The sequence below is a fragment of the Pseudophryne corroboree genome, chromosome 9 (assembly GCF_028390025.1).
Source record: "Pseudophryne corroboree isolate aPseCor3 chromosome 9, aPseCor3.hap2, whole genome shotgun sequence".
Lineage (NCBI taxonomy): Eukaryota > Metazoa > Chordata > Amphibia > Anura > Myobatrachidae > Pseudophryne > Pseudophryne corroboree.
In genome coordinates this window covers 306,672,443-306,695,065 of record NC_086452.1, presented here as the reverse complement: position 1 = coordinate 306,695,065, position 22,623 = coordinate 306,672,443, and the positions used below count along the sequence as shown (strand labels likewise).

The window sequence follows — 22,623 nt, the reverse complement described above, 5'->3', positions numbered from 1 at the left end:
GAATCCAAGGAGACTCCTACGGAAGAATTTCAGCTGGGCCGTTTTCTCCATTTTCTGCAAGCAGGGGCGGATGCGGGCCTAAAGTCAGGCTCAATTAAAGTACAAATTTCTGTCTTGTCAATTTTCTTTCAAAAAGAATTGGCGTGCTGCACATCCAACCTCCCTTTGTGCCCCCGGTGGCACCGTGGGATCTTAACGTGGTGTTGCGGTTCCTGCAATCTCATTGGTTTGAACCTTTTACGTAAGGTAGAGTTGAAATTCGTCACTTGGAAAGTGATCATGCTGTTGGCCTTGGCCTCTGCAAGGCGGGTGTCTGAATTGGCGGCTTTGTCTCACAAGAGCCCCTATTTGATCTTCCATGAAGATAGAGCGAAGTTGAGAACTCGTCAGCAATTTCTGTCTAAAGTGGTGTCATTGTTTCACATGAACAACCTATTGTGGTGCCAGTGGCTACTGACGCTTTTGAGGAATTGAAGTCTCAGAGCTTTGAAAATTTATGTAGCCAGAACGGCTCAGATTAGGACAATGGAGGCTCTGTTGTCCTGTATGATCCCAACGAGATTGGGACTCCGGCTTCCAAGCAGACTATTGCACGCTGGATCTGTAATACGATTCGGCAAGCTCATTCTACGGCTGGATTGCCATTACCGAAATCGGTGAAGGCCCATTCTAACAGAAAGGTGGGTTCATCCTGGGCAGCTGCACGAGGGGTCTTGGCATTACTGTTTTGCCGAGCAATTACTTGGTCGGATTCAAACACCTTTGAGAAGTTTTACAAGTTTGTTACCTTGGCTGTTGAGGACCTCTTGTTGGGTCAATCGGTGCTGCAAAGTCATCCGCACTCTCCCGCCCGTTCTAGAGCTTTGGTATAAACCCCATGATTCTTGAAGCATCCCCAGCATCCTCTAGGACGTATGAGAAAAAAGGATTTTGATACCTACCGGTAAATCCTTTTCTCTTAGTCCGTAGAGGATGCTGGGCGCCCGTCCCAGTGCGTACTGTATCTGCAGTTATTGGGTATGTTTACACACATGGTGTGTTGCGTTTAAGTCAGCCTGTTGCTGACGATATTCATGCCATGGCATGCGTTATGCTGTTATTGGTTGTGTTTACACACAGGTTGTGTTACGCTTTATGTCAGCGTATTGCTGCATATTCTTCATGTCGTCGGCTGGTGTTCTATTGAATGCCACGTTCTGCGGCATACTGAAGGTGTGAGCTGGTAAGATGCTCACCGTGGTTTATCAATAAATTCTTTCCTCTAAATGTCCGTCTCTCTGGGCACAGTTACTTAGACTGGAGTCTGGAGGAGGGGCATAGAGGGAGGAGCCAGTTCACACCCATTCAAAGTCTTAAAGTGCCCATGTCTCCTGCGGATCCCGTCTATACCCCATGGTTCTTGAAGCATCCTCTACGGACTAAGAGATAAGGATTTACCGGTAGGTATTAAAATCCTATTTTTTATTCAAGAAGGATTGAATATAGAGATATCACATAGTACACGTGTGGACAAATGTAACATACTCGTGCATTACACCATTATGAAGCATATACACAGGAAAAACAAATATGCACCATATCTATAGTTGCTCACGTAATGATGCTAATACATACAGTAGAAAGAAGTAGCAAAATCTGTAAGCAATATCAGTCTACATTTTAAAATTTTAGATTTTCTCCCCATGCAGAATAGTATGCGCAGACTGCGCAAGTTAATAGAGGTGGACATTCTTGGCATAAAGCCGGATTGATCCTAGTGGATTATGGAAGTAATAACAGTGTTAAGCCGAATCACTAAAATTGTTGCCAGGATTTTAGCATCATTGGGAATGCGAGAGATTGGCCTATAAGACTCCAAAAGTCTGGGGTCCTTGCCGGGCTTTGGCAGCACTATAATAGCCTCAGATATTGAGGGAGGAAATTGATTAGTAGCTAATATATCTTAAAAACATATTATGCAACCTGAGGCCAAAGAAATCAATATGTTGTTTGTACAACTCAGTGTGAATGCCATCCCAACCCGGGGACTTGCCATTTGGAGACAAACCTACAGCCGCAGTCACCTCGTGTAAAGTTATAGGCACATATAGAAAGTCACACAATGTCTGGGTCATATTTCCTAATCATTTTAAGTACAAGGAATGGCTTTATTTTATTGTTAATACCCCCGGACATTCCATGCCAAAGATTTTAGGGCAGGCCTTGGACCCGTGGAATTATCTGGGTCTCAGCATATAGATACCATGCAAGATGGTTAGGCAGCCCCATTGTCAAAAGTAGCCAGGTATACAAATGCCAATTCAAAACGTATAAAGGGTCAGCATCCCCCTCAGAAAACCCAGCAGAGCATGGCCCAATATCCGTAAAATCATGCTGCCTACCCCGAGTCGTGGGCCATGCCAGCCAAAACAAAATACCTTCACTTCACATAGTATAATACATAGATATAGAAAACAATAAACTGGAGAGGAAAAAAAAAACATACAAACCAAGCAGACCCAAACAACAACCCCCCTCCCCGTATACCTCCCCGACCTGTGGCATACTCTTATCCCTAACAAAACCTCAATCCCTTAAGATCTAAATTCCTAAGAGAAACCTATAAGTAACTTAAGATCTAAAGTCCCAATAGACACCTATGAGTAAGTAACGCTATACAGCAAAGCCCAAAACCAGTTGGGCTCCCCGGACTTATACTTGCATATCCTAGGCATAGAAGTTCGAAAAGAGTAGCTCAGGAGGGCAATCCGGAGCCCGCTGACGGGGGCCCGGAGCATATCTGTCCAGCCAGGCAGCCGCCTCTCGGAGAATTGAAGAATTTGGTCTCCCCATCTGCCACCACACGAAGCCTGGATGGGAACGGCATAGAATAGGAGAAATTCAGGTCCCGGAGACGATGCTTGATGGGAAGGAGTTGGCCCCGGTCCTTTTAGACATCCGAAGCGAAGTCCGGAAATGCCAACACCCTAACACCATTCCCGAGTAGTGGTCCCTTCGTGCGACCCAAACGAAGGACAGAGTCACGGTCTTTATAATGCAAGAATTTGGCAATAAAAGTTTGTGGAGGGGGCACCAGGAGGTAAATGCCTGGAAGATATTCTGTGAGTGCGGTCCACCGCGAACTGTGAGGTAAAGGAGTCCGCGCCGTACAGCTCCTTGAGCCATGATTCCAGAAAGTCCTCAGGCTGTGACCCCTCCTCTTTCTCAGGCAGGCCAACACATTATTACCTCACATTATTTCTATGGAGGCGTCCCTCCAGGAGCTTAGTTTGCAGCGAAAAAACCTGCTGGGACACTGTAGAAACGGATTGCTTCAGGGGGCCACAGAGATCCTCCAGGATTGGAGACCCGTATATCAGCCTCACCCACTCTCTCACGGATACTCTGGACATCCTGAAGCAATAATGAAAGATCGCACTGCACTCTCTCCATTTTGTTGGATAAACGTTCGCTAGCTGCTATAGCTTCCAGAACCTGTTGAATGGAGGGGTCTGAAGGTGACGCAGCAGGACCCGAGTCGGCCCCAGACGGGGGATCAGGTTGAGGGGGATGATTTAGGAGATGACTGCGCCGGCTGGCTGGTAGACTGGTGGGCATACTTCTCCAATCTAGCCGCACGCTGGCTGTCCTTCACCATGGTATCCAAGGGTGAACGGCAATCAGACAGAAGGAAAAGGGAGCCCAGGCAATATTACAGGCACAGATAAGTGTCACCTGAACCTAAGTCCCGAATATTCAGTGTCAAGAAAGGCAGTGGTGTTCTAAGTATGCAGTATCAAAGAGGCAGAAAAGTCCCAGACATTCAGTGACAAGAAAGGCAGTAAGGACCCAATTATGTGTAGTAAGGAAATGCAGTTTAGTAACAGGAGAGCAGAGCAGTGGGCCCAGGGCCAGCTCACCCAGCCAACCAAACACCTCAGACTTGCAGTGCTGTGTAATGCTGACTAGCCGAGGGAGCTGCTTCCAAGATGGCCACCAGCCCCACAGCTTCCCCCCCCCTCCTCATGCAGGGATGCAGTGCCCGAGCTCCGGGGACCAGGATCGGCCAGATGGGGATTCCCAGGGGCTGCAGTGGGACACTCCACACCCCAGGCCTCCCGCGGCGCTGAACTCTGGCGCGGATTCGCGCCCAGGGCCGCGCGGCCGAGTGCAGCAAGTCGAGGCCAGGGTTTCAGTAGCTGCCTAGGCCTCAACTCTGGGCGGCAGCCGACGCAGTCAGGAAGCCAGCCGGAAAGAGCACAGGAGATGCCCGTCGCTGCCCAGAGGGACAGGGGACATATGCAGCCTAATGCTGGGTACACACTGGCAGATATATTGGCCAATCAGTTGGTTGTCCAATATATCTTTTGCTGATCTGCAGGTGTGTACAAGCAATATGTCTGTGAAAGACATCTTTCACAGATATATTGCATCTGCTGTGCAACGCAGCAGATGACCAATATATCTGCAGATATATTAGTGCATCTTTCAGTGTGTATGAACAATCCACATCTGCATATATAGCTGCAGATAGATTGAACAGCAGATATATCTTTAAGATATATTGGTGCATCTTTCTGTGTGTATGAACAACCATCATCTGCAGATATATCTGCCAGTGTGTCCATCTGCAGATATATCTGCCAGTGTGTACCCAGCTTAAGAGTGCCTCATGAAAGGGCTCAGGATGAGAGGTAGGATTAATTGCCCGGGGAGCTCCGGTATCTTGCTTCCTACCCGCTTGCCGCCATGGCCACGCCCCGTACATTCTATTTTGACTTGCGATGCCGACCCTTTGCGAGCGCGCTATGGCATGGCAAGCCGTATACATACTGTTCAATAGGCACTATGGGCCTAATTCAGATCTGTTCGCTAGCTATTTTTTGCAGCGCTGCGAACAGATAGACGCCGCTTATAGGGGAGTGTATTTTAGCTGTGCAAGTATACGATCGCATATTCAGCCGCCCTGGACAAAAGCAGTTTGTGCAGTTTGAGTAGGTCTGACCTTACTCAGCCGCTGCGATCACTTCAGTCTGTTCGAGGCCAGAATTGATGTCAGACACCCGCCCTGCAAACGCTTGGACACGCCTGCGTTTTTCCAGACACTCCTGAAAACGGTCAGTTGCCACCCACAAACGCCCTCTTCCTGTCAATCTACTTGCGATCGGCTGTGCGAATGGATTCTTTGTTAAATACACTGCACAGCGACGATCCACTTGTACCCGTATGACGCGCCTGCGCATTGCAGTGCATGCGCAGTATTGCCCTGATCGCTGCACAGCGAAAAACAGATCTGAATTAGGCCCTATGTTTACTACCGATACATACCTCCCAACATGAACCTCTCCAGGAGTGACACAATGCTTTGCGTCTGGACTTTTCTCTTAATGTATGATTGCCGGCACCTGTGTTGAACAGGTTACTGGATAAGAAAGGTGTTTCAGCACAGGTGATGGCAATCATAAATTAAAAGGAAAGTCCAGAAGCAGAGCATTCTGTCCCTCCTGCAGAGGGTCATGTTGGGAGGTACGCCGATATCCGTTATTTAAAATCGCACTGTGTGTATACCCCACTATTAAATTTTGTGCATGTCTATCCCATGCGTGTGGTTTTTTTAATGTAATCTTTCTGAATTTGAATTGTTTATGCTCAATTCTGTAGCACAAAATAAATATATAGTTCCTACAGAATAAATCTCTCGCTGATAAGTAGGTGTTTTGTGCATATTCAGACTAAAGACCTAAACAAAATATTTTTATAGCACACCTTGTAAACTCCTCCCCCTCCCCCCCAGTTATTCAAAACCACTGTTTAAATATTTTGTGGATAATCCATAATAAACTATATTATACAGTATGCTGAAATGCAAAGGTCTGGAGATGTCCTCCAAACAGAAATTGGCTATCACTTTTATAAGTGCCTGTCTTTCCTGTGACCTTGAAATAAACCTGGCTAGTTTGACGCTGCAGATATGCATCTTTGTGCATGCAGTTAGAGCTGATGCAGGAACAGCACTGCAAGGGTGTTTTTACATCCTGTTCTCTGCAGGCACAAAAAAAGCTTGTTCTAATGATAAACACTGGGGGAAGGGTGGATGGAATGCAGGAGGGTGGAGCTGTATTTTTCCATTGAGTCACCTTCTAAGACACAAAAGAGCTGCTGTTAGCAAGCACCAGATCTTCAGTCATAACGAGTAGAGCTCTGCTGCAATAGATTGGCTTATAATATTCTCCCTTTCCTCTGTGGTGCAAATTGCCAAGGTTTTTAAGTGTATACAGGTTACTAATTTTGTGCCAGGATTAGCTTGTGACAGGAATTTTTTCTTTGTATTTTTTCCGTCCGCAACGCATGCATTAATTAAAATCCTCCAACATGTTTTCCTGAATTATCTTCATTTTTCATTAGTGTGTACTGTAACAAGAACATACTTGCAGTCAATCCATAAATCATGAAGGAACAATTACAACATACAGATTATTACCATTTAGCAATCTTAATCTATTATATTCCAACTAGTGTCATAGATATTAAAAATGTATCACTGAATGTATGGCCCAAGGACTTTTATTATGGCTGACTTCTGCATTTTTTAGCTTTGACACCACATGTCATCTATTTGTGGGAGTACATACAGGTCAGCGACCATCTGTCTACTACTTACATTACAATACTGCTAGGTACGGATGCATCGGATTTATACATAGCTCCTCCCCAGTATGAAGGTGGCATTGTTGCTTGTATAAAAAAAACATCTGGTTTGTTGTCTTAATTTGTTTACAAAGGCACAGGGACATATGGACTGTCCCTAATTAGGTGGCCCTGGTCCATGATCATCTGCAATGGCTTTGTTTAGAATAAGACAAGTTGCCTAAATAACAGCATCTTAACGATTATCTATGCCTCCTTCTACTACAGTAGACATGTCATGATGAATCGAATAATGTTTACTGCAAGCAGAGAATGCACTCCAATAAACGGGTGCCAATCAGAAGCAGTATTTGTCCAAGTATCCAAACTTATTTTTCTGTGCCATTTATGTTTCATCATGAAAAGAATAGCTTTTTTAATAAGTGATTCCTGTTGTTATCATCCACCACCATTTTGTTGGTAATCATAAAACTTTTTTAAAATTATTTAATTTGTTTTGTGAAAATTTTGTCACTATACAAGGAGTGAAAAAATGATCTTCCTCACTGCCGTATTCTTTGATTTTAAGTTAATGGGTTTATTCAATGGTTAAGCGAATATTTAATAGTTTTTAATCAAAGCAAAATAAAAGGCTTTTAACCAGCAATATTATGCTGCAATTTAAGTCCGGCCGGCGTTCATGTATCGTTTACTGATGCTGGATTTCTGTTACTGCAGCTTTAATTTGCTTGCATGTAGCACATGTCTTAGATTCTTCTTCTGCCTGGAACACTGAGTGTTCTCTTTTAATTCATATTAGCTGAAAGGTCGTGTTTCACATTCTTTTTGGTATGCATTGGGGCCCACAAAGGAGCAATGCTGCCTACTGTTATTACCATGTCCTGTTTTTTTTTATCTGTGAAGGATTAGTTTTGTCTGTTGGTGCTGCTGTGTGATGGGGGAGGTGCCTTACTGCACACATTTGCTGCAGTACTCTTAGTTGGCAAGCACAGAAAGCAGTACAAAGAGTTCAGATCATAGTAACTACACGATCAGTCGAACAGTACAGCTTTTACTTTTTCTTTTCTTTCTGCTATTTGCTATGGCACTTTAGCAAAAAATGTGTGCTAATGTGTTTTGAATTCTCTGTTTACTAGTATTCACTAATAGCACTTTTTTTTTTTTTTAAAGTTATATAGTAATTTGTATTTAATACATGTTTTTGAAGCTGATGGTGTGTGCAAAAGGGGGAGATTGCCACGCGGGTACAGTTCTGTGAGGTAAGACACCATTATTTTGCCCTTTTATTATGCATTCATCTATCAGTATGTATTTTGAGCTGCTGCTGCAGAAACCTATGACACCGTTTCTCAAGCTGTTTGGTTGTTGTTCAAACACTGAGGTTGTGAGGATAATTAATATAGCTAGGGGAGTGGCAAACAGTTTCACTGAGCAGTGAGCCTGCCAGAGACTCCACCCACAGGGGACTTTTCACAACTGGATTTTTAAAAATATGCTTCTTTAATGTACACTTGACAGCTAGTATTTCTTTAGCATACAGATGCTTTTGATCAGCTTTATAGCATTGTAATCTTCAAATTATACTTCTGCAAACTTGGGAGTACTTTGTGGTGAGAATTCAAAGGTGGACGCAGTAGCGGCTGTGTCTTTTGTCTCAATCGCTACTGCGTCTTTATGGTAATGCCGTAGTCAATGTGTATCATATTGACGAACCCATGTGCGTACAAAGACGCACCATTATGCGCAGCATGGGACATTGCACCTGCATGTGGCAGGCGTAAAATGGCCACTCCACCGACATTGACGCGCCCACAACTGGTAGACCACAGCCTAGTTAACACACAGAAATGCACATCGACATTGCATGGATCTGTGTCTCTGCTGTAACCAGCACGATGCAAGCGCTTAGGGAGAAAAATGGTCACTTGTGCCTGCTGCTTTCCCTGCGTCCACCTCTAAATCACCCCTGTCTGTTGCTGTGGGGGTCTTTTGTGTGTGTGTGTGTGTGTGTGTTTTTTTTTTTGTATAGTTAATTTCAGTACCATTATTTACTTGTAATCTACAGGTGTTTTTTTTCTAGGATAATTGAGATTTTTATGATTTAGTTGTCGGCCTCAACTGTGTGGAGTCTGTATTTTCTCCCCATGCTTGCATGTGTTTTCTCTGGGTATTCTGGTTTCCTCCCACAATCCAAGAAGATACTGGTAGGTTAATAGGTTCCTAAAATGAACCCTAATATGTGTGTATATTTTATGGGGAATAGATTGTAAGCTTTGTTAGGGCAGAGAATGATGTGAATGGCCAAATATGCTCTGGAAAGCGCTGCTGAATATGTATGCGCTATATAGAAACTGGTAACACTAATAAGGATGTTTCTATTTGATACTAGATTGACTAAAGATTGTATAGGTCTAAAGCACCTGCTTGCAGCAAGTATTTACAGCACTACACTTTTTGTTGTTTTCATGTTTTTAGTTTTTGTCAGCAGCTACAGCACACTCTACTGTTTAACTTGTGCATTGACCGGTCAGCTGAGAGGTGTTTTTTGTTTTTTTTTCCTTATACTTTTAATGAAATGGCAATCATAGTGTGTTCTATATTTGAAACTGACAATTTGAGAAACCTATTTTTAGTAAATTACATAAAATAACAGCTACTCTACCTGTGCATCTTTGTAAATTGGTGATGTGTATATTTTTCTACATACATGCACAAGACACTCTCCTTTTAAACTTTGTTTATATGAAGTATTCTAAAAAGCAGAAATACATTTTATTTTAATCCTACAAATTTTATCCTCAAATTTACACGGTTAATATGTGATAATGTGTTTCTGCAGTTTTTTGTAAAGTAAAAATGTACAAGCTCTGATGTAATGAATTAAAGATAACTATCAGTTTCCATAATATACACTTTAATGGGGGAATGAAATGGTTTCTTGCTCCCGTATCACCATCTAAAGTGAATAGGAATTATTTAACTGCTTTTGGGCGCCCATCACATCCTGATGTGCATGCAATAACCCGACTAAAATAGGCCTTTAGGCTGGACATAAGCGCCGGGCATGCCTTAATTGTGAGAATGCGATCATCGTGACCAGCGCTAGTCACCAAAACCATTAAATAGCTCCTGTTCACTTAAGATAAAAGCTGTGGGTGCAAGAAACAATGGGACAGATGTATTAACCTGGAGAAGGCATAAGGAAGTGATAAACCAGTGATATGTGCAACGTGATAAATGCACCAACCAATCAGCTCCTAACTGTTAATTTACATATTGGAGCTGATTGGCTAGTTCATTTATTACCTTGCACATATCAGTGGTTTATCACTTCCTTATGTCTTCTCCAGGTTAATACATCTGCCCAAATTAAACAACTAAATTCTCCCCTAAGACTGCTAATTTGTCTGTGTGTGTTATATCAGTCTGTACAGTACTAATTTGTGCAGTAATTGTAAATATACGCATATTGCGTGTTGCCATGGAAAGATATATCCCAAGGATGCTCAGAAATTAACACTGCTGTTCTATTGCATAATCAGGCACAACTGGCGTCCTTCTGCATTGCAAGCCTCAGTTCCGGACAGGTGATGTCAGTGTCTCAGCAATTCCTGCCCACTGTCGAAGTCCATCAGACGAAACGCGCTTGCGCAGGACTGGATTAGACATTGACGCGGTGACATCCACGGTCCGGAAATGAGGCTTACAATGCAGAAGGACACCAGTGGTGCCTGATTATGCAATAGAACAGGAAGGTTCATTTATTTTTAAGTGTTCTTTGTGATATACAGTATCTTCAAAACACCCTATGTGAGTGTATTTTAACATTATTGTTTGTGCTTTTAAAGAGACACTTAACTATTGTGCACCCCCTGCTTTCTTTCTTCATGCATACAGTATCTTTGAGGTGAGATGCACTTCAGAATACTTTATTCTGTTTTATCCAATATCCCTTTCACATCGCCAAAATAACCCGGGTTATTCTTGGGTTGTTACCGGGTCAAGGTGTAGTGTGAAAAAGCCAAAGTAAATAACCAGGGTCGAGCAGCCCTGTATTTCAACCCGGGTTATATGAAGGTTTAATTGCTGGTCGGCCCAGGGTTGTTGTACAGTGTGAAAGCCTCTGACCCAGGATATTCAACCCGGGTCTCAGAAAAAGGTGCTGATTGTGTACAGTATGTCTGCTCAGAGCAGTCCCCAGCCCCTCCTTTTATTTCTTTTAAAACCCTCATCAATGTGAGCCAGAAAAGTCCATTTTAAATCACATCACAGTTCCTGGCTTTATTGTGAAAGGCACCAACCCGGGAATAACCCGTGCTGAAACTGCAATGTGAAAGGGTCTGAGGCTGCTCGGACCCGGGTCGGACCCAGGTTCAAAAGCATAGTCCGACCTGGGTTTACAATGTGAAAGCGGTATTAAAGATTGCATAAATAAATAATAAATATATATATACATCCATCCACACACACACACACACGCACGCTCGCACGCACACATAAAAAGTAAGTGGACTGTGCAAGTTGACCCACTTAAAAAGATGAGAGGTCTGTAATTTCCATCATAGGTACACTTCAACTGTGAGAGACAGAATCTGGAAAAAAAACAACTTGAAATCACATTGTATGATTTTTAAACAATTTATTTGTATATTCTTGTGGAAAATAAATATTTGGACACCTACCAAGCAGCAAGATATCTGGCTCTCGCAGACCTGTTACTTCTTCTTTAAGAAGATCTTCTATCCTCCACTCGTTACCTATATTAATGGCACCTGTTTGAACTGGTTATCTATATAAAAGACACCTGTCCACACCCTCAAACAGTCAGACTGCTACCTCTCCACCATGGCCAAGACCAGAGAGCTGTCTAAGGACACCAGGGACAAAATTGTAGAGCTGCACAAGGTTGGGATGAGCTACTCGACAATAGGCAAGCAGTTTGGTGAGAAGAGAGCAGCTGTTGGCGCAATTATTAAAAAAAAAATGGCAGAAATACAAAATCACTGACAATCTCCCTCGACCTGGGGCTCCATGCAAGATCTCACCTCGTGGGGCTATCTATGATCTTGAGAACAGTGAGGAATCAGCCCAGAACTACACGGGGGGACCTGGTCAATGACCTCAAGAGAGCTGGGACCACAGTCTCAAAGGTTACCATTAGTAACACACTACATCGTCATGGATTGAAATCCTGCAGCGCCCGAAAGGTCCCCCAGCTTAAGCCAGCACATGTCCAGGCCCGTCTAAAGTTTGCCAGTGACCATCTGTATGACCCAGAGGAGGATTGGGAGAATGTAATGTGGTCAGATGAGAGCAAAATCTAACTCTTTGGTATAAACTCCACTCGCCGTGTTTGGACGGAGAAGAATGATGAATGGCCTCCCAAGAACACCATACACACTGCGAAGCATGGGGGTGGAAACATCATGCTTTGGGGCTACTTTTCTGCAAAGGGGACAGGACGACTGATCCGTATTAAGGAGAGGATGAATGGGGCCATGTATCGTGAGATTTTGGGCAAAAATCTCCTTCCCTCAGTAAGCGCATTGAAGATGGAACGTGGCTGGGTCTTCCAGCATGACAATGACCCCAAACACACCGCCCGGGCAACTAAGGAATGGCTCCGTAAAAAGCATGTCAAGGTCCTGGAGTGGCCTAACCAGTCTCCAGACCTCAACCCAATAGAAAATCTGTGGAGTTACTTGAAAGTCCGTGTTGCCTGGCATGACAGATCTAGAGAAGATCTGCATGGAAGAGTGGGCCAAAATACCTGCTACAGTGTGTGCAAACCTGGTCAAGAACTACAGGAAACATTTGACCCCTCCTTGTGCATCAAAGTGACCAAAACCACCTATTACCGCCGTTTTTAGACGTGTTTCTACCCTATCCGGGTCTTTGTCAAGGCATAGGTGGGTTTGGTCTGGTCACTGAATTTATACTGTGTCCGGGAAATCAGGTGTACTAACACCTATACTTTATTATACAGCTTCCATCCACTATTATACATATGCCAGAGTTTTTTTTTTAAAGGTATACCCTCTTTCAATTCCTTAAACGGATACCTTCCTCTTCACAAACATTAAAAACATTTAATTTATATTATTGTATCAACATGTAACATACATTTGAATGGAATCAAACATATTATATGCTTCTATATTGCACTGATCTTAATTTCGTGTTACATTCAAAGGAATAAACTCCAATATTACGGGAAACATTTCCAGCATCCATGATCTGATTGCCTTTGCCTGACACAAACTAATTTGTGCCTGAGTACGGAGAATAAGATACTTCAACATTCATGTATTCAGAGGGAAAAAATAATGCTACAAAAAAAAGGTTATTGGTATCCATAATGTATGCCAAAAAGACAAATGGAGATTTAGAGAAACCATTTTGTCTCAAAATCTCCATTAAGACCATTAAGGGGGAAGGCCGTGCTTTAATTCCAGTGTCCGGGAGGTCCGGTGAGAGAACCCTTATTTGTTGAAACTTTATGCTGAACTGTCATATCTGCTGAAAATCGTTCTGTCCATGAGCAAAGGATTGATTCTTTTTTAAATTACTTTTAAATAAATATATACTTTTTATTCATATTCTGGACAACGCATTCTTTGGAAACGGAAAGGGGTATTTGCACAGGGTAATAAGAACTACCTGTGTACAAAATCATTCAAGAAACAGCGCTGTGTGAATCCCTAAGATTTTGGGTTTTTTGTCAGCTATACTTATGCTGATTAGCTGATCAGCATCCTTTGGGGAACAACAGCTGCAGTTGATTCTAGAGCGCTCCAAAAGGATCCCTGTTGTTTGTGACTTAGGTTTGTGAAGGTTTCCAAGTTCCAAATGGAAACCCTTCGCTCTATAGTTCTGGCCTTGGAACCTGGGGACTACAAGGTCTCCCTGGATATACAGGATGCTTACCTGCATATTCCTATAGCAGTGTCTCATCAGCAATACCTGAGATTTGCGATTGGCAACTGCCATTACCAGTTTCGGGCGTTACCTTTTGGTTTAACAACGGCTCCGCGAGTCTTTACAAACGTCATGGCGGTGATGACGGTGGTACTCCGCCGTCAAGGGGTCAGGATACTGCCGTATTTGGACGACTTGTTAATCTTGGCAAATTCCCCAGAACTACTCCTGCGTCCTCTAGATGTGACGGTCCGGTTTCTACAGGCCCACGGGTGGCTCATCAACTGGAAGAAGTCATCCCTGCTCAGAGCATGGTGCATCTGGGAGCACTATTGGACACTCACAACCAGCGGTTGTTCCTGTCCCAGGAGAAAGTCCTGAAACTTCAGGACAGGATTCGTTGCTTCCTATCTCGTCCGCAAGTGTCGATACATTCGGCGATGCAGGTGCTGGGCCTCATGGTGTCAGCATTCGACATGGTGGAGTATGCTCAGTTTCACTCTCGCCCTCTCCAGAGGCTGATTCTAGCCAAATGGGACGGCCTGCTTCACTGGATCAGGTCTCAAATGATCTCATTGACTCCGGAGGTTCGTCTGTCGCTGCTCTGGTGGCTCCGGGACCAACAACTGTGCAGGGGGCCGTCCATTCTGGATATCCGACTGGGTCCTGTTGACGACAGATGCCAGTCTAAGAGGTTGGGGCGCGGTGCTGGAGCAACACTCCCTTAAGTGGCGGTGGACCAAGGAGGAGTCCCTCCTCTCGATCAATATTCTGGAGTTGCGGTCGGTCTTCAATGCCTTGCACCTAGCCCAGCATTTAATTCAGAACTGTCCTGTTCAAGTACAGTCGGACAACGCCACCTCAGTGGCTTACATAAATCATCAAGGGGCGGCACTCGAAGCCGCCTAGCAATAAAGGAAGTCTCACAGATTCTACAGTGGGCAGAACGCCATCTACCGGCCATATCGGCAATATTCATTCCGGGAGTCCTGAATTGGGAAGCGGACTTTCTCAGTCGTCAGGACGTGCATGCCGGCGAGTGGGGCCTCCATCCAGAAGTGTTTCAACTCCTAGTGGAAAGGTGGGGCCTTCCAGACGTAGATCTGATGGTAAGGGGTAGAAAGTTGGAAAAAATCCTGCCGCGCCCCTGGACTGCTGCACAAGGTGGATAAAAGGGGATGTCGCAAAATCTCCGGAATCACAAATATACAAAAAGAAAGAATTTACCACCTAAACGCGCTGTCCATACAGATCACCCGACATGAACATAAATGGGAGTATCCCACAATGATGGGTGAATTTTCAGTGTCGTGGATGGAGTAAGTCAAATGTTCGTGTGTGTTTCTTTTCAAATCCTCTGGCGAGATGTCTCTATCGGGGGAGTTCTTTAGGCAAATGGGCCCAATTTCCTTAATTTCTATATATTGAGGTGATGTCAAATCCTCTCGGCGATCGTCATACAGGGCCCTCTTGAAGGGTAAATCCTCAGTGTGTCACGGGTTTATAAAAAATAAATAGAGACCAAATAGTGTAATACGTTTGGGTATATTATGAACATAGATCACCCCCCATTTGCAGTGATTGCCCTTCAGATGGATATATCCACAACTGATCAGTATAGTACCACACACCTTCTGCCAATGGTGACACCCAAGTGATGGTGCAAGAAAGCGGTGGGATAAAATCAATTACCAGAATATGTGAAAAATAGGCATAGATCTCCTCTCTTCACAATAGTCACAAGTGGTCGCCCTTCTCCAACTAATAACAACCAAGCGATGGTGCAATAAACCGGTAGAATTGAATCAATTACCAGAATAAGCAATAAGTGGGCATAAATCTCCTCTCTTCCCGGTTGTCACGGGTGGTTGCCCTTCAAGTAGATATGTCCCGATATGTGGTGGGTTTATGCAAAAAAGTATAGAAACCACATAGCGTAATACGTTTTCTCTATCGTCCTAGTGGATGCTGGGGTTCCTGAAAGGACCATGGGGAATAGCGGCTCCGCAGGAGACAGGGCACAAAAAGTAAAGCTTTAGGATCAGGTGGTGTGCACTGGCTCCTCCCCCTATGACCCTCCTCCAAGCCAGTTAGATTTTGTGCCCGGCCGAGAAGGGTGCAATCTAGGTGGCTCTCCTAAAGAGCTGCTTAGAGTAAAAGTTTTGTTAGGTTTTTTATTTTCAGTGAGTCCTGCTGGCAACAGGCTCACTGCAACGAAGGACTTAGGGGAGAAGAAGTGAACTCACCTGCGTGCAGGATGGATTGGCTTCTTAGGCTACTGGACACTAGCTCCAGAGGGACGATCACCGGTACAGCCTGGATGGGTCACCGGAGCCGCGCCGCCGACCCCCTTGCAGATGCTGAAGAGAGAAGAGGTCCAGAAATCGGCGGCTGAAGACTTCCCAGTCTTCTTAAGGTAGCGCACAGCACGGCAGCTGTGCGCCATTGCTCTCAGCACACTTCACACCAACGGTCACTGAGGGTGAAGGGCGCTGGGGGGGGCGCCCTGGGCAGCAATGAAAGTACCTATGCTGGCTAAAAATACATCACATATAGCCTCTGGGGCTATATGAATGTTTTTAACCCCTGCCAGGTTGTCAGAAAAACGGGAGAAGAAGCCAGCCGAAAAGGGGGCGGGGCCTATTCTCCTCAGCACACAGCGCCATTTTCCTACACAGCTCCGCTGCTAGGAAGACTCCCAGGCTCTCCCCTGCACTGCACTACAGAAACAGGGTTAAAACAGAGAGGGGGGGCACTTATTTGGCGATATTATTATATATTAAGATGCTATAAGGGAAAACACTTATATAAGGTTGTCCCTGTATAATTATAGCGTTTTGGTGTGTGCTGGCAAACTCTCCCTCTGTCTCCCCAAAGGGCTAGTGGGGTCCTGTCCTCTATCAGAGCATTCCCTGTGTGTGTGCTGTGTGTCGGTACGTGTGTGTCGACATGTATGAGGACGATGTTGGTGAGGAGGCGGAGCAATTGCCTGTAATGGTGATGTCACTCTCTAGGGAGTCGACACCGGAATGGATGGCTTATTTAGGGAATTACGTGATAATGTCAACACGCTGCAAGGTCGGTTGACGACATGAGACGGCCGGCAAACCAATTAGTACCTGTCCAGGCGTCTCAAACACCGTCAGGGGCTTTAAAATGCCCATTTACCTCAGTCGGTCGACACAGACACGGACACTGACTCCAGTGTCGACGGTGAAGAAACAAACGTATTTTCCATTAGGGCCACACGTTACATGTTAAGGGCAATGAAGGAGGTGTTACATATTTCTGATACTACAAGTACCACAAAAAAGGGTATTATGTGGGGTGTGAAAAAACTACCTGTAGTTTTTCCTGAATCAGATAAATTAAATAAAGTGTGTGATGATGCGTGGGTTTCCCCCGATAGAAAATTATTGGCGTTATACCCTTTCCCGCCAGAAGTTAGGGCGCGTTGGGAAACACCCCTTAGGGTGGATAAGGCGCTCACACGCTTATCAAAACAAGTGGCGTTACCGTCTCCAGATACGGCCGCCCTCAAGGAGCCAGCTGATAGGAGGCTGGAAAATATCCTAAAAAGTATATACACACATACTGGTGTTATACTGCGACCAGCGATCGCCTCAGCCTGGATGTGCAGCGCTGGGGTGGCTTGGTCGGATTCCCTGACTGAAAATATTGATACCCTTGACAGGGACAGTATTTTATTGACTATAGAGCATTTAAAGGATGCATTTCTATATATGCGAGATGCACAGAGGAATATTTGCACTCTGGCATCAAGAGTAAGTGCGATGTCCATATCTGCCAGAAGATGTTTATGGACACGACAGTGGTCAGGTGATGCAGATTCCAAACGGCACATGGAAGTATTGCCGTATAAAGGGGAGGAGTTATTTGGGGTCGGTCCATCGGACCTGGTGGCCACGGCAACAGCTGGAAAATCCACCCTTTTTACCCCAAGTCACATCTCAGCAGAAAAAGACACCGTCTTTTCAGCCTCAGTCCTTTCGTCCCCATAAGGGCAAGCGGGCAAAAGGCCAGTCATATCTGCCCAGGGGTAGAGGAAAGGGAAGAAGACTGCAGCAGGCAGCCCCTTCCCAGGAACAGAAGCCCTCCACCGCTTCTGCCAAGTCCTCAGCATGACGCTGGGGCCGTACAAGCGGACTCGGGTGCGGTGGGGGGTCGTCTCAAGATTTTCAGCGCGCAGATCTCACTCGCAAGTGGACCCCTGGATCCTACAAGTAGTATCCCAGGGGTACAGATTGGAAATTCGAGACGTCTCCCCCTCGCAGGTTCCTGAAGTCTGCTTTACCAACGTCTCCCTCCGACAGGGAGGCAGTATTGGAAACAATTTCACAAGCTGTATTCCCAGCAGGTGATAATCAAGGTACCCCTCCTACAACAAGGAAAGGGGTATTATTCCACACTATTTGTGGTACTGAAGCCAGACGGCTCGGTGAGACCTATTCTAAATCTGAAATCTTTGAACACTTACATACAAAGGTTCAAATCAAGATGGAGTCACTCAGAGCAGTGATAGCGAACCAGGAAGAAGGGGACTATATGGTGTCCCTGGACATAAAGGATGCTTACCTCCATGTCCCAATTTGCCCTTCTCACCAAGGGTACCTCAGGTTCGTGGTACAGAACTGTCACTATCTGTTTCAGACGCTGCCGTTTGGATTGTTCACGGCACCCCGGGTCTTTACCAAGGTAATGGCCGAAATGATGATTCTTCTTCAAAGAAAAGGCGTCTTAATTATCCCTTACTTGGACGATCTCCTGATAAGGGCAAGGTCCAGAGATCAGTTGGAGGTCGGAGTAGCACTATCTCAAGTAGTTCTACGACAGCACGGGTGGATTCTTAATATTCCAAAATCGCAGCTGATTCCGACGACACGTCTGCTGTTCCTAGGGATGATTCTGGACACAGTCCAGAAAAAGGTGTTTCTCCCGGAGGAGAAAGCCAGGGAGTTATCCGAGCTAGTCAGAAACCTCCTAAAACCAGACCAAGTGTCAGTGCATCAATGCACAAGAGTCCTGGGAAAAATGGTGGCTTCTTACGAAGCGATTCCATTCGGCAGATTTCACGCAAGAATTTTTCAGTGGGATCTGCTGGACGAATGGTCCGGATCGCATCTTCAGATGCATCAGCGGATAATCCTGTCTCCAAGGACAAGGGTGTCTCTTCTGTGGTGGCTGCGGAGTGCTCATCTACTAGAGGGCAGCACATTCGGCATTCAGGACTGGGTTCTGGTGACCACGGATGCCAGCTTGAGAGGCTGGGGAGCAGTCACACAGGGAAGAAATTTCCAAGGAGTGTGGTCAAGTCTGGAGACTTCTCTCCACATAAATATACTGGAGCTAAGGGCAATTTACAATGCTCTGAGCCTAGGAAGACCTCTGCTTCAAAGTCAACAGGTGCTGATCCAGTCGGACAACATCACGGCAGTCGCCCACGTAAACAGACAGGGCGGCACAAGAAGCAGGAGGGCAATGGCAGCAAGGATTCTTCGCTGGGCGAAAAATCATGTGATAACACTGTCAGCGGTGTTCATTCCGGGAGTGGACAACTGGGAAGCAGACTTCCTCAGCAGGAACGACCTCCACCCGGGAGAGTGGGGACTTCATCTGGAAGTCTTCCACATGATTGTGAACCGTTGGGAAAGACCAAAAGTGGACATGATGGCGTCCAGTATGAACAAAAAACTGGACAGGTATTGCGCCAGGTCAAGAGACCCTCAGGCAATAGCTGGGACGCTCTGGTAACACCGTGGGTGTACCAGTCGGTGTATGTGTTCCCTCCTCTGCCTCTCATACCCAAGGTACTGAGAATTATAAGACAGAGAGGAGTAAGAACTATACTCGTGGCTCCAGATTGGCCAAGAAGGACTTGGTACCCGGAACTTCAAGAGATACTAAGAAGGGACTTGCTTCAGCAAGGATCATGTCTGTTCCAAGACTTACCGCGGCTGCGTTTGACGGCATGGCGGTTGAACGCCGGATCCTAAGGGAAAAAGGCATTCCGGAAGAGGTCATCCCTACCCTGGTCAGAGCCAGGAAGGAGGTGATCGCACAACATTATTACCGCATTTGGCGAAAATATGTTGCATGGTGTGAGGCCAGGAAGGCCCCCACGGAGGAATTTCAACTCGGTCGATTCCTGCATTTCCTACAAACAGGAGTGTCTATGGGCCTCAAAATGGGGTCCATTAAGGTTCAAATTTCGGCCCTGTCAATTTTCTTCCAGAAAGAATTGGCTTCAGTTCCTGAAGTCCAGAAGTTTGTCAAGGGAGTACTGCATATACAACCCCCTTTTGTGCCTCCAGTGGCACTGTGGGATCTCAACGTAGTTCTGGGATTCCTCAAATCACATTGGTTTAAACCGCTCAAATCTGTGGATTTGAAATATCTCACATGGAAAGTGACCATGCTGTTGGCCCTGGCCTCGGCCAGGCGAGTGTCAGAATTGGCGGCTTTGTCTCACAAAAGCCCATATCTGATTGTCCATTCGGACAGGGCAGAGCTGCGGACTCGTCCCCAGTTTCTCCCTAAGGTGGTGTCAGCGTTTCACCTGAACCAGCTTATTGTGGTACCTGCGGCTACTAGGGACTTGGAGGACTCCAAGTTGCTAGATGTTGTCAGGGCCCTGAAAATATAGATTTCCAGGACGGCTGGAGTCAGGAAAACTGACTTGCTGTTATCCTGTATGCACCCAACAAACTGGGTGCTCTTGCTTCTAAGCAGACGATTGCTAGTTGGATGTGTAGTACAATTCAGCTTGCACATTCTGTGGCAGGCCTGCCACAGTCAAAATATGTAAATGCCCATTCCACAAGGAAGGTGGGCTCATCTTGGGCGGCTGCCCGAGGGGTCTCGGCTTTACAACTTTGCCGAGCTGCTACTTGGTCAGGGGCAAACACGTTTGAAAAATTCTACAACTTTGATACCCTGGCTGAGGAGGACCTGGAGTTCTCTCATTCGGTGCTGCAGAGTCATCCGCACTCTCCCGCCCGTTTGGGAGCTTTGGTATAATCCCCATGGTCCTTACGGAGTCCCCAGCATCCACTTAGGACGTCAGAGAAAATAAGAATTTACTTACCGATAATTCTATTTCTCGTAGTCCGTAGTGGATGCTGGGCGCCCATCCCAAGTGCGGATTGTCTGCAATACTTGTACATAGTTATTGTTACAAAAATCGGGTTATTATTGTTGTGAGCCATCTTTTCAGAGGCTCCGCTGTTATCATGCTGTTAACTGGGTTCAGATCACAGGTTGTACAGTGTGATTGGTGTGGCTGGTATGAGTCTTACCCGGGATTCAAAATCCTTCCTTATTGTGTACGCTCGTCCGGGCACAGTATCCTAACTGAGGCTTGGAGGAGGGTCATAGGGGGAGGAGCCAGTGCACACCACCTGATCCTAAAGCTTTTACTTTTGTGCCCTGTCTCCTGCGGAGCCGCTATTCCCCATGGTCCTTACGGAGTCCCCAGCATCCACTACGGACTACGAGAAATAGAATTATCGGTAAGTAAATTCTTATTTTCAAGATCAGTGAAATTGTTATCTATAAAGGTAGCATCAGGCTTTATCACCTGCAGCTGTTAAACTGGACTCAAAATTTCTCCCGATAGCCTTGCTAACGCCCATTAAAGTAGCATGTTAACGGGTATCAAAACGAGTTAATGGGCGTTAACACACCGAATCTGTGAGAAGTTAATGGCTTTGTGCATTAACAGGGTTGTGGCACCCATTAACCTGCTGTTTTGTGTTTTTTTTTGTGGGGGTGGGGGTGGGGAGGTTGACTTGCTGAGGCACATGAAGAAAAAATAGGATTTTAATACCTACCGGTAAATCCTTTTCTCTTAGTCCTTAGAGGATGCTGGGGATGCTTCAAGAACCATGGGGTATAGACGGGATCTGCAGGCGACATGGGCACACTATAAGACTTTAAATGGGTGTGAACTGGCTCCTCCCTCTATGCCCCTCCCCCAGACTCCAGTTATAGGAACTGTGCCCAGGGAGATTGACTTTTCGAGGAAAATGATTTATTTAATTATTTTAAACTAAGGTGAGATACATACCAGCTCACACCACTAACATGCCGTACAACATGGCATTCAACAACAACGCATGCAACGGCATGAACAACAACAGTCACTGAGTGACTAAACTCAATGCAACATGAGCGTAACTATAAGCAAACTGCAGATACAGCCCGCACTGGGACGGGCGCCCAGCATCCTCTAAGGACTAAGAGAAAAGGATTTACCGGTAGGTATTAAAATCCTATTTTCTCATACGTCCTAGAGGATGCTGGGGATGCTTCAAGAACCATGGGGTTTATACCAAAGCTCTAGAACGGGCGGGAGAGTGCAGATGACTCTGCAGCACCAATTGACCAAACAAGAGGTCCTCCTCAGCCATGGTATCAAACTTGTAAACTTCGCAAAGGTGTTTGAACCCGACCAAGTAGCAGCTCTGCAAAGTTGTAACGCTGAGACTCCCCGGGCAGCCGCCCAGGATGAGCCCACCTTCCTGGTAGAATGGGCTTTCACCGATTTCGGTAATGGCAATCCTGCCGTAGAATGAGCCTGCTGAATCGTATTACAAATCCAGCGCGCAGTAGTCTACTTAGAAGCAGGAGACCCAATCTTGTTGGGAGCCCACAGGACAAACAGGCACCACAGTTGGCTGGTTAACATGAAATGATGAAACCACTTTTGGCAGAAATTGCTGATGAGTTCTCAACTCCGCTCTATCAGCATGGAAAATCAAATAGGGGCTTTTGTGAGACAAAGCCGCCAACTCAGACACTCGCCTTGCAGACGCCAAGGTCAACAACATGACCACTTTCCAAGTAAGGATTTTTAACTCAAACCAATGTGATTGCAAGAATTGCAACACCACATTAAGGTCCCATGGTGCCACTGGGGACACAAAGGGAGGTTGGATGTGCAGCACGCCTCTTACGAAGGTCTGAACTTCTGGAAGGGAGGCCAATTCTTTTTGAAAAAAGATAGCTATGGCCGAAATCTGTACTTTAATAGAGCCTAACTTTAGGCCCGCATCCACA

At 45.6% G+C, this 22,623-nt stretch overlaps 1 protein-coding gene across 4 annotated transcripts in view; it reads left to right on the top strand.

Annotated features, from left to right (window-relative positions):
* LOC134958068 (activating transcription factor 7-interacting protein 1-like) overlaps positions 1 to 22,623 on the top strand; it is a 250,363-nt gene that overhangs the window by 59,282 nt on the left and 168,458 nt on the right. Inside the window, exon 2 of one of the 4 annotated variants that reach the window (XM_063940426.1) lies at positions 7,835 to 7,886. The exons of the other annotated variants lie outside the window; for them this stretch is intronic. The gene's annotated coding sequence lies outside the window, so the exon portion shown is untranslated. The remainder of the gene's footprint in view (positions 1 to 7,834; positions 7,887 to 22,623) is intronic. 4 annotated transcript variants of the gene reach the window in all.